Here is an 18,267-nt window from a genome sequence, read left to right as displayed (position 1 = left end):
ATGTTAACGATAAATGTTACGTTTTTTTAAAACCCAAATTGAATTGTTTTATTATGAAGTCCTCTTATACTTTCAACAATTGATATTTCAATTAAAATGTTGGTATTTGTACAATGAACAACACAAGTAATTAACTTTATTGACATAAAATAAATAAATTGTCTTAGATTATTTTTTCAAGGTCACGCATGAATAGTTTGCTCTAATTTACAAAACCGCCTATTTTATGGCTTTCTCTTAATTTTTTCATGCTGATTTTTATGTAGGATATGGAAAAAAAAAGGATGTAGTTTCAGAATATGACAAAATCAGAAAATTGTTATATGGGTCGAATTTTCATCGTTTTAGGCCAAAACTCCCCCTTAAAAACAAGCGATATACTTTTTCACACTTTACTTTTACTTTGGCTTTGCAGTCCGAAGGGTTGTAAATATTTATTAGGTAAATTTTAGTAAGTAGGTAGGAAGGGACTTCTTAAAAGAGCAAGCTGAATATTCATTTCTTTAGCACTGATCTATTTCTATAAATCTCAGTTCAGTTCAGTTCAGTTTATTTCACATCCAATAAAAAAAATACAACTGTATAACATTCAAATACAATAATATAAAATGCAATATATATTTCTTTAATGTAATGAGATAAGAACAAATACAACAACAACAGTAACACTACAAAGTATGGGTAGAGTAGGGATGTGAGAGACCAGAAAAGGCCATTGACCCAACTAGGCTGGTTCTTTTTTTCCTACAAACCCCATAAGTAAAATTCAGTAAAGTAAATATTGACGATATAGACATTACATGAACTGAGACGTACATACACACATACATTGGACAGGCAGAATTAAATAAAGTTAAACAAATATATTGTAACTCGTTATTTGTTTATGTTTAATTTTACGCTTAATAAAGCTTGACAATGTTGGACTTCCTTTGAGAGAATCCGGTAAGTTGTTCCAAATGACGGATCCCTTATATCTAATAAATTTTCTTGGCCAATTATAGCGAAATGAAGGAACATAAAGTTTCTTTGAATTTCTAGTACTATATTGATTTATATCTCTATTAAAGATTAAAATTTATTAAAACAATGAGGTAAAGTAGTTATATTGTACGTGTAAACGAACATAAAAGCTCCAATACTTATTTCATATAAATGATAAAGTTTTAAGAACTTCAACTTTAAAAATAATGTACCTGTATGTGCTCTATAATATGAATTTGTCATAACCCTGAGGCTCTTTTTATAATAAAAATAGCTTTTGAAGCAAATACGAAGCGCAATTGCCCCGTACAACTAGAAATATCGCAATTTGTATTGGCGCGCAATGCGAATGTATCCCCCGGCAGTGGCAGCGATTTTGTGTCATCCTTATGTTCGGAGGAGGGACAAAGATCCTCTCTCCCCTCCCTTATACAAAAGGATGACGTAGAGATCGCCACTAGTGGCTTAAGCTTTTGTCAAGACTAGGATCGAGCAGCATCACAAAACAATATGTGTGTAGATCAGAGTATAATGCATCTCTGTAGAAAATTTGAAAGAAATAAGTCAACAAATGTGGCAGTTAGAGCGCACAAAAGACAGCCACCAAAATATGACCTTTGACCCTACAACAGACAGAACACAGGTGGCAGCATCACTAAACACTAAAGATGTGTATATTGTACTAAGACACACCTCCATACAACATTTAGAAAGAAATCTGTCAAGAAATGTGGCAGTTAGAGCGCATAAAAGACATATATATGACCTTTGACCTTATGAAAGACTGACCAATGAGGGCAGCATCACCCAAAAGTGTAGATTGTACCAAGATATAATTCTAATTCTCCATACTAAATTGGAAAGAAATCCGTCGTGAAATATGACCTGCAGAGCGCACACTAGACACCCATCAAAATATGACCTTTTGACCCTATAGAAGACAGAACTCTGGGGGCAGCATCACCAAAAGTTGTAGGTGTGTAGATTATACCAAGATACACCTCCAAACAAAATTTGAAAGAAATCCGTTAAGGAATGATGCAGTTAGGCAGCAAACTAGAGTGCAACGAAGAAATCTATTAACATATGACCTTTGACCCTATAAAATACGGAACACTGGAGGCAGTATCACCAAAATCTAGAGGCTTGTAGATTTTACCAAGATATACCTTCTTCAAAATTTCAAATTTCAAACTTCAAATTCATCAATAAATGACACCTAAAAATGTATTTGGTGTACTTGCTTAATTTTTTAATATCCATACAAATCTTAATAGCAGCTTCATTTACATATTTATTTCTTGTTTTTAAAATTACAGTTTGTTTTTTCTAAATTAATCGAAAAATTGTTGGCAAGGAACCACTTATGTATTTTAACAATTTCAGAATTAATTAAAATATTTCCTTCTAAGGGATCTTTACCAGATAAAAACAAAGTGGTGTCATCAGCAAATAAAATAGAAGATAAAACGTTACTTACAAATGGCAAGTCATTGATATACGTTAAAAACAAGAGCGGGCCTGCGGCACACCAGTTATTAATCGTTTTCTTAACGAATTCATTGTGATTGTCTCCGTCAATGTCATCTCAATAACATTCCGTACATGTTTCGTCACTTTGATCTCATGATGGTCACCGCCAAAAAGCCGGGACAGAATCAAGATAGTGATTTTACACATGTTAATCTACATGCGCAGAAGATAATAACTCCCCTAAATCATGGAAAATCGATGTGCAGTTCTGACTTATAATCGGAAATTGTTGTTCCGTGTACTGTACATGTATTTTATTTTGAAAAACATGTTGATATTACCAGATAAAGGTTATTTTTGGATTTTTTGGTTGTGATTTAAAATCCCGTTTCCCCCTATTTCCTCATAATATTCCAGAGTTACAGAGCACAGGGCTTATACAGATCATGGCCTTCTAACTGTTTTATAAGGTCATGGGTGTGTGCGAAAGTGTGCGAATCAGTAATAATACATTTCATATCACCAAAATCGTCTGCTTTTCAACTTTGCTGCTCTCCATTGGGGATGCTTTCATTTAAGACACACTCTTACAGAGCACTCCATCCAAACAAAACCCAAGAGAGGGAAACTGCTCCTTTGTCAATGACCGAAAATGCTTACGCAGGCGTTATTGTTAAAACAGCTGAATGTTCTCATTAAGATGCACATAATCAGAAGGCAGCGACCAACATTGGATCAAAGAAAGAATCACGTTGAATGTCCATCCGTAATAGGTCCATGATCAGAGTAATACTTACCCAAGCTAACATATTGCTTTAGGTTTGATAAATAACTCTTAATTAAAGAGAGAGAAATTACTCTTATACCATAAAAACATAGCTTATCTATTAAAATATTATGATCAATACAATCAAAAGCTTTGGATAACTCTAAAAATACTCCAGTTACAAATTCATTAAGTTCAAAAGCATTCGCAATTTTATCAATGAAATTAAGAAGATCATGGCAAGTACTATAACCTTTTCTAAAAGCAAATTGATTTTCTTACAAAGTATTATTTTTCTAAAAAAAACGAGTCAATTGTTCACATTAAATCTGCTCAAATATTTTGCTAAAAAGATATCGGCCTGTAATTATTTTATATGATTTATTGCCTTTTAAAAAAATGGGAATCACCTTTGCAATTTTTAGAGCATCGGGATAAATATCTTGTTCAAAGGACAAATTTTAAAAAGCTTGTAAACATACAGTGTAAACTGTGTTTACGTGATACCAACATAATACATATTTTCTACAATTGTTGTACATTGTACACTTGTACATTTTAAAGGATCTTATGCGAGGGAGTGTAGCGACCGAGCGAGAAGATTTTTGCATTTGTATTAGTCTAAACGCTGCACTCTTGGGCCCTCCAGCGCCTAAAAGTGTGTTGCAGTCTTTAGTCAGTATTTGCTATACAATTTTGCACCTTTTTTAATTTTCGAGGTGTCTAAACGAAAACTGAAGTACACAGTTAAATTTGAATTGAAAAAGGTTTTAAAATTGACGGGAAATAATAATATCATGATCCCATACGGGACGCAATGCACTGAATAGCTGTTGCTCATAGCTGATTGAAGAAATATTTTGATGTAGCGCCATCTAGTGCAAGAGTTGAGTTCAGTCATTCAGGAATCGACCCATAATAAATTGGAATTTCTGCTTACATTTTTATATCTTGAACATGATTTTGTTGTTGCATTTTTTGTATTGATATCACTTACTTCATTTATTGAAGAATATATCATTTTGTAAATAAAACACAAAGGTGGGGCACATCAAGGTTATACCCCTTCTTCTCCCCGGTCATAGGTCAATTGATTCCCACCTTATAAGAGGTACTTATATTCCCCAATAGAAATTGTTAAGGCATTTTTAGCTGAAGACTTCTACATGGGCATTATGTCCGTATCGGCCAATGAATGTATTATTGTGCTACATAAGAGTTGGATGGTAGCCGCGTACATATTATATAATAAGTGTATGTGTGAGTGTGTGAGTGTGTGTGTGCGTGTGTGTGTGTGTGTGTGTTTGCAAGTGTGTGCGTGTGTGGTGGAAGTGTGGTTGGGTGGTATGTGTGTCGCATGGTAGGGAGAGGGGGGGTAGTAGTGTGTTTGGTTGGGTGGTGTGTGTGTCGCATGGTAGGGAGGGGGGGGGGGGGTAGTAGTGTGTTTGGTTGGGTGGTGTGTGTGTGTCGCATGATGGGGAGGGGGGTAGTAGTGTGTTTGGTTGGATGGGGATATTTTTTTATGTTACAACTGATTTCATTTTTGTTTTCATCAATTGTACAATCTATGTAATGAAAATGTTTTGAATTCATGTCAAGGGAAAACAACTGTATTTTATTTCTAAAATTAATTTGTATTGTTTGGAATCAAGAACAAAAAATATTGAAAAAAAGAAGAAGGTGTAAGGTAGGCCTACCGGTATATATATATTTTGTTGGAGTAGGGGATAGGGGAGTGTGTGAGACAAGCTGGAAGGAGGGGGGGGGGAGACGAAACATCTCGTCTCATTTTATTCCTTGTTTTGGTTTAATTGTCATTTCTTTTAGATTTAGGTTCTTTTCTCCTTTTCTAACTACTACATGATTGTATGAAATATAATATTGCACTATTTGGTATATTAATTGTGCTGTTAATGTATTCTGTTTTGGTTGTTAAGAGAAAATTTCTGAAATAACATTTTAAAACACTACAACAACCACAAAATCAACACATGTGCATCAACATTGTGTAATCAGTGTGCGTGTGTGTGTATTGTAGACAAAGGTGTGAACTGATACTTGTGTTCTGATGTATTTCTTTATAGTTTATATTCTTAGTGTTTTTAATTTCTTGATGAAGGATATAAATCAAATGTACCAATGCACTCTTTTCGACGCACCTGTAAAGCTATGGATCTTCTGTGACCGGTCCCTCTGGAACTAGTGCTAAGCCAGTCACAGAAAATTCATAATTCTAACTGAAGCATCTTTAATAGTGCGTGGTATATTGGATTTTTTTTAATTCAAATTTTTTTCGGAAATTTTCCATATTTGATCAACATTGTGTTTTGGCATAATGAGCTATGATTTGAGCAATGGATGCGGTCAACGTCGTTGGTGTATTTTGTGGATTTATCATATTCATATTCTAAACATATGCAGCGAATTGAATCATATTGAAAAGATTGCGATTCATAGTTCATAGTACACGATAAGTCTTGGTTGACATATTCTATCTCTCTATCTCTCCCTTTTTCTCCTTTTCTCTCTCTCTCTCTCTCTCTATCTTGCATAGAGAAAATTTGAATATAAATCTGTGGCTGTGATTATCAGTATTAAACAGGGTAGAGAAATAGGGAGGAAATTAAACGAAACAAAAATTTAGGATACCTACTACATGTTTCTTTGTGATGGATATGAATGCAGGTAGGCCTATATCAAAATGTGAAATATTTAATTATAGAGCGATGATACATCAATTATTTGAGGTTGATTGATTCGTTCAAGTTTACCTGAATGTGGTGACTTGTCGGTTACGAACAGAAGGCTTCGATACCTACTCAATCTATCAAACAATACAAAATCTAGCTGTAGTTAATGCACAGGCAAAGACAAAAATGGGGAAAAGGCAGAATGATGACATTGACGATGATTCGACAAAATAATCAAACAATGTGTTCTGAGGTCATATTTATTGGAATTTCTGAGAGTTTTATCCACCAACGTGTTCTTGAACACTACCGGTATGCTCAATTTTGAATGTGTGTGTGGATCTACGTAAGGTATAATTGGTTTGAAACAAATTTAAGGGGGGGGGGGAATAAGGGGAGTTTTTGAGACAAGCTAAAAGTGGGAGAAAACCATACATCTCTCGTCCAAATAACAGAAAAATGCTTTGTCTATTCTAAAGGAAATGTAATAAGAAATCTTTGTGGAAGTAGGACCTACTGTGCGCTTAAACAAGTATCAGTCAAATATAAGATATTACTTTTGTATTTTCTAATTGTATTTTACAGTCTTACAAATATGACTTTACACTATTTTTAGTGCGATTAATTTATTCGATTTGTTTTTTGGAGAGAAAAAGAATCAAATAACTATTCAAAATCAACAACAACAACAAAATTGATCCCCCGCCCAAACAGAAAACACCTGTCACTGTGGAATAGGCAACTCTCTTCGCAAGCACAGTGTGTTTAAGCGAGTGTGAGTGTGTTTGTGTTTGTGTGTATTTTGGACAAAAGTGTAAATTGATACTTGATTTCTGATGTCATTTTCATAGTTTACATTCTTAGTTTATCTTGTCTTGATGAAGGATATAAATCAAATGTGCCATGCACTCTTTTCAACGCACCTGTACAAGACTAGTATGGATCTTCAATGACTGGTCCCTCAGAAACTAGTGCTGACCCAGTCACAGAAAATTCATAATTCTAACTGAAGCATCTTTAATAGTGCGTGGTATATTGGATTTTTTTTAATTCAAATTTTTTTCGGAAATTTTCCATATTTGATCAACATTGTGTTTTGGCATAATGAAAATGGATGCGGTCAACGTCGTTGGTGTATTTTGTGGATTTATCATATTCATATTCTAAACATATGCAGCGAATTGAATCATATTGAAAAGATTGCGATTCATAGTTCATAGTACACGATAAGTCTTGGTTGACATATTCTATCTCTCTATCTCTCCCTTTTTCTCCTTTTCTCTCTCTCTCTCTCTCTATCTTGCATAGAGAAAATTTGAATATAAATCTGTGGCTGTGATTATCAGTATTAAACAGGGTAGAGAAATAGGGAGGAAATTAAACGAAACAAAAATTTAGGATACCTACTACATGTTTCTTTGTGATGGATATGAATGCAGGTAGGCCTATATCAAAATGTGAAATATTTAATTATAGAGCGATGATACATCAATTATTTGAGGTTGATTGATTCGTTCAAGTTTACCTGAATGTGGTGACTTGTCGGTTACGAACAGAAGGCTTCGATACCTACTCAATCTATCAAACAATACAAAATCTAGCTGTAGTTAATGCACAGGCAAAGACAAAAATGGGGAAAAGGCAGAATGATGACATTGACGATGATTCGACAAAATAATCAAACAATGTGTTCTGAGGTCATATTTATTGGAATTTCTGAGAGTTTTATCCACCAACGTGTTCTTGAACACTACCGGTATGCTCAATTTTGAATGTGTGTGTGGATCTACGTAAGGTATAATTGGTTTGAAACAAATTTAAGGGGGGGGGGAATAAGGGGAGTTTTTGAGACAAGCTAAAAGTGGGAGAAAACCATACATCTCTCGTCCAAATAACAGAAAAATGCTTTGTCTATTCTAAAGGAAATGTAATAAGAAATCTTTGTGGAAGTAGGACCTACTGTGCGCTTAAACAAGTATCAGTCAAATATAAGATATTACTTTTGTATTTTCTAATTGTATTTTACAGTCTTACAAATATGACTTTACACTATTTTTAGTGCGATTAATTTATTCGATTTGTTTTTTGGAGAGAAAAAGAATCAAATAACTATTCAAAATCAACAACAACAACAAAATTGATCCCCCGCCCAAACAGAAAACACCTGTCACTGTGGAATAGGCAACTCTCTTCGCAAGCACAGTGTGTTTAAGCGAGTGTGAGTGTGTTTGTGTTTGTGTGTATTTTGGACAAAAGTGTAAATTGATACTTGATTTCTGATGTCATTTTCATAGTTTACATTCTTAGTTTATCTTGTCTTGATGAAGGATATAAATCAAATGTGCCATGCACTCTTTTCAACGCACCTGTACAAGACTAGTATGGATCTTCAATGACTGGTCCCTCAGAAACTAGTGCTGACCCAGTCACAGAAAATTCATAATTCTAACTGAAGCATCTTTAATAGTGCGTGGTATATTGGATTTTTTTTAATTCAAATTTTTTTCGGAAATTTTCCATATTTGATCAACATTGTGTTTTGGCATAATGAAAATGGATGCGGTCAACGTCGTTGGTGTATTTTGTGGATTTATCATATTCATATTCTAAACATATGCAGCGAATTGAATCATATTGAAAAGATTGCGATTCATAGTTCATAGTACACGATAAGTCTTGGTTGACATATTCTATCTCTCTATCTCTCCCTTTTTCTCCTTTTCTCTCTCTCTCTCTCTCTATCTTGCATAGAGAAAATTTGAATATAAATCTGTGGCTGTGATTATCAGTATTAAACAGGGTAGAGAAATAGGGAGGAAATTAAACGAAACAAAAATTTAGGATACCTACTACATGTTTCTTTGTGATGGATATGAATGCAGGTAGGCCTATATCAAAATGTGAAATATTTAATTATAGAGCGATGATACATCAATTATTTGAGGTTGATTGATTCGTTCAAGTTTACCTGAATGTGGTGACTTGTCGGTTACGAACAGAAGGCTTCGATACCTACTCAATCTATCAAACAATACAAAATCTAGCTGTAGTTAATGCACAGGCAAAGACAAAAATGGGGAAAAGGCAGAATGATGACATTGACGATGATTCGACAAAATAATCAAACAATGTGTTCTGAGGTCATATTTATTGGAATTTCTGAGAGTTTTATCCACCAACGTGTTCTTGAACACTACCGGTATGCTCAATTTTGAATGTGTGTGTGGATCTACGTAAGGTATAATTGGTTTGAAACAAATTTAAGGGGGGGGGGAATAAGGGGAGTTTTTGAGACAAGCTAAAAGTGGGAGAAAACCATACATCTCTCGTCCAAATAACAGAAAAATGCTTTGTCTATTCTAAAGGAAATGTAATAAGAAATCTTTGTGGAAGTAGGACCTACTGTGCGCTTAAACAAGTATCAGTCAAATATAAGATATTACTTTTGTATTTTCTAATTGTATTTTACAGTCTTACAAATATGACTTTACACTATTTTTAGTGCGATTAATTTATTCGATTTGTTTTTTGGAGAGAAAAAGAATCAAATAACTATTCAAAATCAACAACAACAACAAAATTGATCCCCCGCCCAAACAGAAAACACCTGTCACTGTGGAATAGGCAACTCTCTTCGCAAGCACAGTGTGTTTAAGCGAGTGTGAGTGTGTTTGTGTTTGTGTGTATTTTGGACAAAAGTGTAAATTGATACTTGATTTCTGATGTCATTTTCATAGTTTACATTCTTAGTTTATCTTGTCTTGATGAAGGATATAAATCAAATGTGCCATGCACTCTTTTCAACGCACCTGTACAAGACTAGTATGGATCTTCAATGACTGGTCCCTCAGAAACTAGTGCTGACCCAGTCACAGAAAATTCATAATTCTAACTGAAGCATCTTTAATAGTGCGTGGTATATTGGATTTTTTTTAATTCAAATTTTTTTCGGAAATTTTCCATATTTGATCAACATTGTGTTTTGGCATAATGAAAATGGATGCGGTCAACGTCGTTGGTGTATTTTGTGGATTTATCATATTCATATTCTAAACATATGCAGCGAATTGAATCATATTGAAAAGATTGCGATTCATAGTTCATAGTACACGATAAGTCTTGGTTGACATATTCTATCTCTCTATCTCTCCCTTTTTCTCCTTTTCTCTCTCTCTCTCTCTCTATCTTGCATAGAGAAAATTTGAATATAAATCTGTGGCTGTGATTATCAGTATTAAACAGGGTAGAGAAATAGGGAGGAAATTAAACGAAACAAAAATTTAGGATACCTACTACATGTTTCTTTGTGATGGATATGAATGCAGGTAGGCCTATATCAAAATGTGAAATATTTAATTATAGAGCGATGATACATCAATTATTTGAGGTTGATTGATTCGTTCAAGTTTACCTGAATGTGGTGACTTGTCGGTTACGAACAGAAGGCTTCGATACCTACTCAATCTATCAAACAATACAAAATCTAGCTGTAGTTAATGCACAGGCAAAGACAAAAATGGGGAAAAGGCAGAATGATGACATTGACGATGATTCGACAAAATAATCAAACAATGTGTTCTGAGGTCATATTTATTGGAATTTCTGAGAGTTTTATCCACCAACGTGTTCTTGAACACTACCGGTATGCTCAATTTTGAATGTGTGTGTGGATCTACGTAAGGTATAATTGGTTTGAAACAAATTTAAGGGGGGGGGGAATAAGGGGAGTTTTTGAGACAAGCTAAAAGTGGGAGAAAACCATACATCTCTCGTCCAAATAACAGAAAAATGCTTTGTCTATTCTAAAGGAAATGTAATAAGAAATCTTTGTGGAAGTAGGACCTACTGTGCGCTTAAACAAGTATCAGTCAAATATAAGATATTACTTTTGTATTTTCTAATTGTATTTTACAGTCTTACAAATATGACTTTACACTATTTTTAGTGCGATTAATTTATTCGATTTGTTTTTTGGAGAGAAAAAGAATCAAATAACTATTCAAAATCAACAACAACAACAAAATTGATCCCCCGCCCAAACAGAAAACACCTGTCACTGTGGAATAGGCAACTCTCTTCGCAAGCACAGTGTGTTTAAGCGAGTGTGAGTGTGTTTGTGTTTGTGTGTATTTTGGACAAAAGTGTAAATTGATACTTGATTTCTGATGTCATTTTCATAGTTTACATTCTTAGTTTATCTTGTCTTGATGAAGGATATAAATCAAATGTGCCATGCACTCTTTTCAACGCACCTGTACAAGACTAGTATGGATCTTCAATGACTGGTCCCTCAGAAACTAGTGCTGACCCAGTCACAGAGAATTTATGATTTCAACTGAAGCCTCTTAGTGCATCGTACATTTGATTTTTTTTAGAATTTCATTTGGAAACCTTCTATATTATTTTGATCATCATGGTGTATTGGCATACGGGCTATGGTTGGAGCGATAGATGCGGTTAAAAGCGTTGGTGTAATATCTGGATTTAACATATTCAGATTCTGAATATTTTCACCGAATTGAATCATATTGAAAAGGATGCAATTCATAGTCTTAACGATAAATCTTAGTTGACATATTCTCTCTTGCTCTTGCATAAAGAAAATACAAATATTAATCTTTGGCCTTGATTGAGACAATTTCTTGTATTTGTATTGAACAGGGAGAAATCAATAGGGAGGAAAGCAAACAAAATGAACATTAAAGATATCTACTACATGTTCGTTCGTGATATGGGTACAAATGCAGGGTATATTAAAATGTGAAATAATTAATTTTAGAGCGATGATTTATCAATTCTTTGACAGTGATTGATTCGTTTAAATCTACCGGTACATGAATGTGGTGACTTTTTGGTTACGAACGGCAGGCTTCGTTATTTACTCAATCTAGCAAACAATACGAAATCTAGCTGTATGAATACACAGACAAGAAGTAATAAAAGGGAGATGCCAGAATGATGACATTGACGATGATTACAAGTTTGGATAACAAATATTCATACAATATGTTCTGAGGGCATATTTATTACAATGTTGAAAGTTTATCCACCAGAATGTGGTTGATTACTATATTTTCAATTATGCGGTGACTTGTTGGTTATGAGCAGATGATCATGGCAGGCTGTGATATTCTATAAAACTAGAAGCTATCTAAACAGTACTTCAACAGAAAGCTGGATAGAGACACTCCGTCACATCAAGCTACAAGAAAGTATATCATCATCTCACAGACTTCTGCTCGAATACTGCATCTAAATCAGGTAGGCCCTACAGCCAATACGTTATGCCTGTTGCACATGAGACGTCTTTTTGATTGCGTCAGTTTGTAATTGTATTGATAATGACATCGATTATTTAGGAGCGCTCAAACAAAAAGTACCTTTTCGCTTACCAAGTAACAGAATGTGAAGAGAGAAACTTAAAACTCATAAATAGGTAAATCATACTTTATTACTGAGGAAAGAAGTATTTTAAAGGGATCTTTTGAAAGTGGTAAGACAGCTTAATTCTCTGATGGAAAGGGGATGTTTTCAAAGCAGCCATTGTAAAATGTTTTTCGGTATAGCTGAGGGTCTGGATTTGGGAATAATTAATGTAAATTCAGTTGTAGAGCGTAAGTCTGCATTTCTTCAGACATTTCTTCGCCTCTTGTGCAGCAGGCTTTTAGTGCACATTAATCATGGACCTGTTTCACAAAGCCTTTTGTTAATGACAAATGACAAAAATCAGTGACAAATCTTCCTGATAACCAATCAGAAGCAAGGATTTCAGTAGCTTATAACAAAAACTGTCATTTGTCACTGTCACAAATTTTGTGAAACGCCCTCCTGAGGCTTGGCTTTGGCAACTCTGATGGTTGAGATGGCCCAGTGATCTCGTAACCGGGAGGTCCCGGGTTCGTTACACTAAAGGGCGCTAGGTGTCCTTTGGTAAGGCATTAAGCCTCATTACTCATACTGCCTTATTACCCTGACTCATTACTCACACTGACTTACATTTACCTTCCTAAAGTTGTCATCACCGAAACAAAACTTGGCAACACTGTAACGTATCTTGCGACCCCCTCTCCAATTTGGTCTGTACAGAAAATTCATGAACTTTCATTTCTCAGTTATTGATGACAGAATAGATTGGTTCATACATTTCTTGATGTATTAAACATATTTGCAATGATTATATTTAGGGTGAATGTATGATTGCACATTTTTTGATGGAACTTATAAGCTTTTAAAGTCTTTTAGTACGGGGCAAATGGGTGATGACATCACAACATATGTCACAGAGTTGCCAATTTGCACTGTGTTTGATTGATTGCATCTTCAAAAACTAATTACTTATTTTTAATCAGTTTTTGCTCAAACTTTAACTGACCCGTTCCTCTCCTTCTTCTGTTTTCATAAAAACCAACTCAATATCAGGGTGGACTTCCCCTTTCAGCAAATTGGGTAAAATTTTACTAGGAGGTTAAAAAAAATACATGTTTGTTGGGAATACTTTATACCAACACTAGGTAATGTATGTTTACCCAATTTCAGGTACATTTGACCAAACAAACATGCTCAAATTATAATGGCTCATACCCAAGCGGAAGCTTTTACTTTTCATTAAATCATTAAAGAAAGAAGACGATTCGTTGTACCGTTCTCGACTCTTAATCCTTGTCTAAATTCAGTTTTCCCCCCGCTTCGACGTTTCATTAAATTTTTAGAGAATGAAGACGATTCGTTGTCCCGCTCTCGAAAATAATTTAGTTTCCCCCACCCGCGCGAAGCGCGGAAGCTTTTACTTTTCATTAAATCATTAGAGAAAGAGGAAGATTCGTCGTACCGTTCTCGACTCTTAATCCTTGTCTGAATTTCAAATATGTTCTTTGTCTATTCCCTTTTCTTCCTACGTCCTCTTCCTTTACACTCCTCTCTTTTTTGGCCGGCGTTTATTGGGGGACCACCCCACCGCCCCCCTGGCTACGCGCCTGCTGTCAGATGAACATTATGTTGATACCTTGTCCGCCCCGGAAGCTCAGGGGTTTAAGGTTTTAATTTACGGTCAGATTAGCATTCAGGGGTCCGCCTTAGCGCCCTATACGGGGTCCAGGGGCCAGAGCCCCGGAAGTTCAGGAGTTTAGGCATTTAATTACGGTCAGATGAGCATTATTTTGATACCTAATTGTTACAATGGCAGGTCACTTATTGGCTTGGGGTTCAGGGGGCGGAGCCCCGGGATCTCAAGGGTTTTAGGCACTCAATTACGGTCAGATGAGTATCGAGGGGCCCGTCTAAGGGCTCTTGGTTGGGTCCAGGGGGCAGAGCCCCCAGAAGCTCAGGGGTTTTATGCGTTTAATTACGGTCAGATGAGCATTTTTGATACCTTATTATTTGTGACACTAGCAGGACACTATTTGGCGTGGGGTCCAGGGGGCAGAGCCCCCAGAAATCAGGGGTTTTAGGCATTAAATGACCGTCATATGAGCATCTAAGGACCCGCCTTAGGGCCCTAGGTGGAATCCAGGGGGCAGAGCCCTAAGGATTTTAGGCATTAATTTTAATCATGGTCAGATGAGCATATTTTGATACCCCATTATAAAGTGACACTGGCAGTTAACTATTTTTTCTTTCTCGCTCTCTTTCTTTCCATTTCTCTTTAATATACTTTTTCAAAGAAAGTGTGGGGGGAGGGGCTCGAGGATCCCGATCCCACCGTTCTGCGGGCCCTGATATGTAGGCATCTCAAGAAGCATTTTCTTGCCTGGCTGTAAATTTAGGAATATGTCATTTTCCAACAAACGCATGAAGTGAGGAAAATTATCTCATTTCAGCATTATTTGTTAACCACCGTTATGGAATTATAAATAAACCACGTTTGAATTCTATTTCTCCAACCCCCCCCCTCCCCTATCAGTATGCCAGTGCCCCCCCCCCCTCCGATCTACACCTTGTTGGCGGGAAAATTGCAACTGATATCCCTTATCTTTCTTCATTCTCTTTGTTTTCCTTTCTCTTTCTCTCCTCTTTCACTTTCCCTTCCCTTCCTTATCTCTCTTTTAGGTTTGCTGGGGGGGGGGGGGGGGGGAAGGGGCACGGTCATTTTGGTCCCCAACCCGCTCCACACATTGTTGGCGGGATTAACCGCAACTGATCTCCGCTTCTTTTCTCCCTTTTCTTTTTTTCTTCCTCTTTTTGTTCCCTTTTAGCTCTCCTCTTTTCCTTTTCCTTCCTTCTCTCTTTTTTTAGCGGGGACGGGGGGGGGGGAGGCTAGGGTCTTTTGCCCCCCCCCCCTCGATCCACAACTTGTTGGCGGGGAAATTGCAACTGATATCCCCCTTCTTTTCTTTTCTTCTTCCCATTTTGTCCTTCCCTTTATCTCCTCTTTATCTTTCTTCTTTCTCTTTCCTTCCTTCTCTTTTATTTTTTTATGAGGGGGGGGGGGGGAGGGGGGAGGCAAGTCCTCCCCCGCCCCCCCCCGATCTCCTTCTTCCCTCTTTTCTTTTCTTCTTCCTCTTTTTTTCCCCTTTCTCTCCTCTTTCCCTTCTTTTCCTTCTCTCTCTCTCCTTTTTTTTTTTTTTTTTGCGGGGGGGGGGGGGGGCCAAGGCACGCTCGGCCCCCCCCCTGGATCCGCGCCTGGGTAAAGCCGTTAAGTGCATGCACTGACAGCAGTGCAGAAAGGGGCAGGAACATCGTCTTTCAACAGGGCATTCTAAACATTCTCAGTTGTTAGGTTTCAGAAAGCGGAGAATATAATTGAATGTAGACATTCTAAAGCCTTCCGCCTTGCATTCATCACAGCAAACCCAATTCCACTAGTTTCTTGCAGCCTGTCGTCTCGAAGCCCATTATTTTTGGCGCATTTGTTCATTCAGTTTCCGTTATAACTTTATATTGTTCGATTTTGGCTTTCCGTTCATTCTTGATGAGTGGTAAAAGGAAAGTTTCAGTACGTCACTATTCTATGCTGAAATTCTTAATTGTGTTGCAATATCACCGTAGTTATGACCAAATAATCACAATGTATTACATGTTTATTCTATTTTCCTTAGACTTTGGAAATGGCGTCAAAAACCATGATTACACTCTACTTTCTGATTGCCTTGGCCGTGGCAGCAAGTGCTTTAGTCCAGGAAGATGAGATCGACAATTCCAATGCGTTGAGTGACGAGGATAACCGGATCAGCAGTAAGCAATTTATTTATAATGTTGATAACCAACTAAACAAATACGATTACAAAACAAGCAACCTAAAGCAATTCCAATAGTCGTATGCTTGTGCGGTCACCTATTGAAATGTTACTTGTTACTTGTAGATATAATCCTGATGGCAGCTATCATACAGCTAAACTGGGATGTGCCAACATGGCAATGATGTTTCGACATAATCCGATCAGATTTGTAGAAAGTTTACACTTTTAGAAAGATACTTTTTATCACTTCTTATCTTGGCCGGCCGATGATATTTTGTGATAACTTTAGTTACCAACCAAGTTTTGCTGATTTGATTTATTGATTTATCATTGTTTTGATCATTTTTTGTCTTTTATTTTTGTATTGCAGTTGAGGAGGAGGAGGAGTTGACTGAACATCAAAGAATGCTGCTGGAAGGTGGCGGAGGTAGGAACAATATTTCAAAATCTAAAGAAAAATGCATAAGAAATAGAATGCTCCTCCTATCAATGATAATAATCCACCTCTCAATTTTTCAATTCCACACCTCTATCACATAGTCATGAAAATGAGAAAAGTCAAGGAAGACAAACTTGAAAAGTCGGCAAGATAATATTTCTTTCGTTGTAATCTATACCACCCCCGTTACCAACCTCAAAATGATGAATGCCATTTTTAACGTACTGGTAATATAATTAAGTTAATAATAGCAATACTTTTAACGCTGATATATTACTTGTGGACGTGCAGGCATAAACAATTTTATTGGTAATATTGACGATGGTCATGATCACCGGCATTGTAATTATCAATTAGTGTGTTGTTTTAAAGACTACAAATTAAGGAGTACTCGACATATGTATCTTCATAATTGTTAAAGGGTTGGGTAAAATTTTACTCATAAGAGGGGAAAAAAGGAACCATCCATGTTTGTTGGGTAAGAGTTTACCAACACTGGGTAATGTTTAACTAAGGTTGGGTACATTTCATCCAACAAACATGCATCTCCCCATTTTTTACCTCTCTATGTTCAAAATTGTACCCAACTCTACACTGCTTTAAGAGTGCACATACTTTATACATCTCTTCATTATCCCGCTAGCAGAATCACACCATATAATATAACATGACTATTTCTGAAATGCAATCGGTGCAAAAAAATTATATGTTTAACAAATCTTTATATTTCCCCTTTTCTTTATTTCAGCTTATGGGAAGTAAGCGCATCAAAAAGTTCGAGAAGCATACTAACAGGATTTTGTCCACGTGCCTGTGGTCAGACGTCTTCTCTGTTTGTTGAGACTTTTGTCAAATTGATGAGAGAAAAAAAATATCATCTGTCATCAGTCATCACTGACCTTAATCCTAACCCCAACGAAATCATAACCTTGCCTCTAAAATAATTTTAAAAATCAATAAATAAATCCATTTTGAATCTCGTTTCAGAAGTAAAGTATCAATATGCCTACATGTAGCCCAATATAGTTTTGTGTTGACAACAGGTGCGTAAATTCACTGGAAAATGTTATTGTTTAATATAATGAGTTGAAGAGTACAATCTTGAAAATAATTATGTAGAGAAAAACATGCAAAGGAAACCATTGAGGTGTATACATTAATGGAAATCAATGATCTAAACAGTATGTTCCGATTGTAAATTGTCAAATTTTTAATTAGCTGCTTCATTCTCTGAACCATTGTGCACAAAAGGGTCTCATTAAATGGAATGACATAATAATTCCTCCTCGGGTAATTTACTTTTGTTCATGTCGTGAGAGGGGTAACTATGAAAAGTATAAAGGAGAGAGAGAGAGAAAGAGAGAGAGAGAGAGAGAGAGAGAATGAGAGAGATAGGGAAAGATGGACAGGGAGCAGGCATATAAGAGAGGTAGAGAGAGAGAGATTGTGGAAATCTTATATAGAAGAGGATATGAGAGAGAGAGAGAGAGAGAGAGAGGGAGAAAGAGAGAAAGAGGGGGAGAAAAGAAAAGACATGGAGCAGGCATATACATAGAGAGAGATAGAGATTGAAGCTAGCCTGTATAGATGATACGAGAGAGAGAGAGAGAGAGAGAGAGAAACAGATGAGGCAGGGAGATCTATATAACTATGTTCAGTTAAATACAAACATCTTCAGACACTATCTCATTACGTTCTGTTGATGATGATGATAATGGTTTCTTCGATCTGTTAATTAAC

At 36.1% G+C, this 18,267-nt stretch overlaps 1 long non-coding RNA gene across 1 annotated transcript; it reads left to right on the top strand.

Moving 5' to 3' along the window:
* Positions 1 to 15,953: 15,953 nt before the first annotated feature.
* Positions 15,954 to 17,751, top strand: LOC115928256. Its single transcript, XR_004065981.1, has 3 exons — positions 15,954 to 16,083; positions 16,459 to 16,515; positions 17,276 to 17,751. It is a non-coding gene; the product is annotated as an uncharacterized LOC115928256 (long non-coding RNA).
* The last annotated feature ends 516 nt before the right edge of the window (positions 17,752 to 18,267 follow it).

This window comes from Strongylocentrotus purpuratus, unplaced genomic scaffold, assembly GCF_000002235.5.
Source record: "Strongylocentrotus purpuratus isolate Spur 01 unplaced genomic scaffold, Spur_5.0 spur5_scaffold_21, whole genome shotgun sequence".
Taxonomy (NCBI): domain Eukaryota; kingdom Metazoa; phylum Echinodermata; class Echinoidea; order Camarodonta; family Strongylocentrotidae; genus Strongylocentrotus; species Strongylocentrotus purpuratus.
This window is presented reverse-complemented; position numbering and strand designations above follow the sequence as displayed.